The 4199-nt window shown below is 57.7% G+C and overlaps 1 long non-coding RNA gene across 1 annotated transcript in view; it reads left to right on the forward strand.

Annotated features, from left to right (window-relative positions):
* LOC107307136 overlaps window positions 1-4199 on the forward strand; it is a 17626-nt gene that overhangs the window by 11428 nt on the left and 1999 nt on the right. The gene's annotated exons all lie outside the window — the stretch shown is intronic.

The following is a 4199-nucleotide window of genomic DNA, read 5'->3' on the forward strand; positions in this document are numbered from 1 at the left end:
GTTGGGTCCCATTGAGTACCAGTGGGTCCTGGGGGGTCCCATTGAGTACCAGTGGGTCCTGTTGGGTCCTGAGGGGTCACAGTGGTGACCTGGTGGGTTCTGTTTGGTCCCATTGAGCCCCAGAGGGTCTTTTTGGGTCCTGGGAGGTCACAGTTGGGGTCCAGTTGGTCCTATTAAGTACCAGTGGGTTCTATTGGGTCCTGGGGGGTCACAGTGGGGCCCAATTGGGTCCCATTGAGTAGCAGTGGGCCCTCTGGGGTCACAGTTGGGCCCAGTTGGGTCCTATTGAGTACCAGTGGGCCCTTTGGGGTCCTGGAAAGTCACAGTGGTGTCCTGGTGGGTTCTGTTTGGTCTCATTGCGCCCCAGAGGGTCCTGTTGGGTTCTGGGAGGTCACAGTAGGCTCCAGTTGGGTCCCATTGAGTAGCAATGGGCTCTGTGGGGTCACAGCGGGGTTCTGTTGGGTGCTGTTGGTCCCATTGAGCCCCAGAGGGTCCTGTTGGGTGCTGTTGGATTGCAGTGGGTCCTGCTGGGTCCCACTGATTCCCAATGAGTCCCTTTGGGTTCTGTTGGGTCCCTCAGTTTCCCATTGTATCCCACTGTGTCCCTTTGGGTCCCACTGACTCCCAGTGAGTCCCATTGTGTCCCTTTGGGTCTCATTGGCTGCTCTGGGGTCCTTTTGGGTCACACTAAGTCTCAGCACATCACGCTGGGTGCTGATGGGTGCCATGGGTTCCCATTGGGTCCCATGGGGTCCCATTGGTTCCTATTGATTCCCATGTGTTCCCATTGATTCTCATGGGTTCCCATGGGTTCCCATTGGGTTCCCATTGTTTCCCATGGGTTCCCATTGATTCCCATTGATTCCCGTGTGTTCCCATTGATTCCTATTGTTTCCCATGGGGTCCCATTGATTCCCATTGGTTCCCATTGGGTCCCATTGATTCCCATTGGGTTCCCATCGGGTTCCCATTGGGTTCCCATTGATTCCCATGGGTTCCCATTGATTCCCATTGGGTTCCCATGGGTTCCCATTGGATTTCCCATTGGTGTTGCCCATTGGTTCCCATTGGGTTCCCATGGTTCCCATATGGTTCCATTTGATTCCCATGGGTTTCGCAATGATTCCATGGTTCTCCATTGATTCCCATTGGTTTACTTATCGGGTTCCTATTGATTCCCATGGTGTCCCATTGGTTCCCATTGATTCCCATTGGGTTTCATTGGGGTTACAACATGGTTCCCATTAGAATCTCCCCATGGTTCGCATTGATTCCCATTGGGTTCTCATTGTTTCCCAGTAGGGGTTCCCATTGATTCCCATTGGGTTCGTCATTGATTTCCCATGGGTTCCCATGTGATTCGCCATTGATTTCCATTGATTACCCATTGCATTCCCATGGGTTTCCTACTTGATTCCCATTGGGTTTCATTGATTCTACCATGGGTTCCCAAGTTGATTCACCATGTGATTCCTCATTTGAATATCGAATTGATTCCCGTTATGGGTTTTCCATTGATTCCCATGTGTTCCCATTATTCCATGTGTTCCATTGATTTCCCATGCTGTGGCTTCCTATTGGTTTCCCATTGATTCCCATTGTGTTCCCATATGATTCGCCATTGGTTCCCATTGGGTTCCCTTCTGATTCGCCGCTGCCGCCCCCGCGCAGGTGTGGCCAAAAGGACAAGCAAGTCGGACGTCTCCTCCTGTCACCTATCGTCCCAAGGTGGCCGGCCTTGTCACAATTGGTGGTGACCACACATAGTGTGACTCACTATGTCCCTTCCGTTGTTATTCTGTGCGATTGCGTCCCCACGTGTGTCACCTTGTTGTACTTGGTGTTCAGTGTCACTATCAGTGTTCATGTCTCCCTTCTCCCTATGTTGTGTACCCTTGTCATCGTCCTTGCTGTCCTCTATGCCCATCTGGCCCTACCTGTTGTGTCCTCACGGACGGTCGCTGTGTCCCCTTAGCCATCTGGCCCTTGCTGTCCCCTCCCTTCCCATCCTCTGCTGTATCTCCATGCTGTCCCCCCCCGTGACCCCCTCTTCGGCTGTCCTCGTTGCTGGGTCGTCCCCTTTCTCGTGTTCCCCTGACCGTGTTCCACCATCCCCGTTAGGGGCTATCTGTGTCCCCGACCATTCTCCGTTGCTGGTTCGCCCTTCCCTTACCATCCCCCTGCGTGTATCTCCGTGCTGTCCCTGTCTTGTCTGTGTCCTGCACATTTGTTGTGATCCCCTTACCTAGTGTCCGCACTGCTAGTGTCCCCAGCGCATCCTAGTTTGCCGTGTTTTCGCCCTTTTACCGTGGTCCCTGCTGTGGGTCCCCCTACCATCCCATCACAGTCCCCCTCTGCGTGTCCATGTCCACTACCCAATGTCGTGCGCCCTTGTTGTGTTCCCCTCCACTGTCCCTACTGTGCCCCTTGCTGCCTGTGTCCCCACCATCTCCATGCCGTGTCCCCCCCTTCCAATCCCCTGCTGTAATCTCCGTGAATGTGCCCCTTGTCGTGTCCCCTGACCGTGTCACCTACTGTGTCCCCCACCATCTCCATGCTTGTCCCCCCCCACCCCCTGCTGTGTCATCTGTGCTGTCCCCCTGCTGTCCGTGTCCCCCCCTTGTCGTTTCCCCTGCTGTCCCCATACCACGTCCCCTTACAGTGACCCCCTGCTGTGTCCCCACCATCCCCGTGCCGTGTCCCCCCTTGTCATGTCCTCCTTACAGTGACCCCTCTGCTGTGTCCCCACCCATCCCCGTGCCGTGTCCCCCCTGTGCCGTTTCGCCCTTGTCGTGTCCCCCCACCATCTCCTTACGTCCCGGGGGTCACCCGCTGTGTCCCCCCCTTGTCGTGACCCTTACCGTGTCCCCCCGCATCCCCTGCGTCCCCACCTCTGGCACGCCTGTTTTTGCCCCATGGCGTGAGTGCGTGACGTTCGGTTCTGCAGGTGACGGGTTCTGTTTGGCGTCAGAACATTCCCGGGCAGGCCCGTTTGCGGTCAGGTGGGGAATGGCGCTCGCGCGCCGCAAAGTGGTCGCAGGCGAGGCGCCCCGGCATCGGAACACAGCGGAAACCGTGGCCATAAGACCGACCTATACTTTGACAGTGCTACAGCGCATGGCAAGTGGGGGCAAATGGGGGCAAATGGGGGCAAATGGGGCAAAACGGGGACAATGGGGGCAATGAAGGATTGCTAATGGGGCAATGTTTAGGCGAGATGGGAGCTTAGTGGGGGGCTGCTATGGGGACAATGTGGGCATGGGGCTGCTATGGGGGGCAAATCGGGGGGCAATGGGGGGCGTTGGGGGCAGCTATGGGGGCAATGGGGGGCAATGGGCACAATGGGGGCTGCTGATGAGGCAATGGTGGGCAATGAGGGACTGCTATGGGGAATGGGGGGAATGGGGGCAATGAGGGCTGCTATGGGCAATGGGGGCAATGGGTGGCGTTTAGGGGGGCAGCTAATGGGGCCAATGGGGAGCAAATGGGGGCAAATGGGGGCCCTGCTATGGGGCAATGGGGGGCATTGGGGGGCAATGGAGTAACTGGGCTGGGCAAATGGAGGCTGCTATGGGGCAATGGGGGGCTGCTATGGGGCAATGGGGGGCAATGAGGGCTGCTATGGGGCAAATGGAGGGCAATGGGTGGCAACGGGACAATGGGGGAACAATGGGGGAATGAGGGCTGCTATGGGGCAAATGAGGCAATGGGGACAGTGGGGGCTGCTAATGGGGACAATGTGGGCAATGGGGGCTGCTATGGGCATGGGGCAATGGGGGCGTTGGGGAGGAGCTATGGGCAATGGGGGCATGGGGGCCAATGGGGGGGCAATTGGAAGGACAATGGGGGGGCAATGGGGGCTGCTATGGGGCAGTGGGGGAACAATGGGGGGTGCAGGGGCATGGAACAATGGGGGATGCTATGGGGCAATGGGGGGGCAAAATGGGGGCAAATGGGGACAGTGGGGCAATGGGGGCTGCTATGGGGCAGTGGGGGGCAACTGGGGGACAGTGTGGGCAATGAGGGGCAGTGGGGGCAATGGGGGGCAAATGGTGGGGACAATGGGGGGCACTGAGGGCAATGGGGGGGCACTGGGGGACATTGGGGGACAATGGGGGCAATGGGGACAATGGGGGGCAATGGAGGCATGGGGGACACTCGGGGGACACTGGGGGACATTGGGGACAGTGGGGGCAATG

The sequence above is a fragment of the Coturnix japonica genome, unplaced genomic scaffold (genome assembly GCF_001577835.2).
Source record: "Coturnix japonica isolate 7356 unplaced genomic scaffold, Coturnix japonica 2.1 chrUnrandom491, whole genome shotgun sequence".
NCBI lineage: Eukaryota > Metazoa > Chordata > Aves > Galliformes > Phasianidae > Coturnix > Coturnix japonica.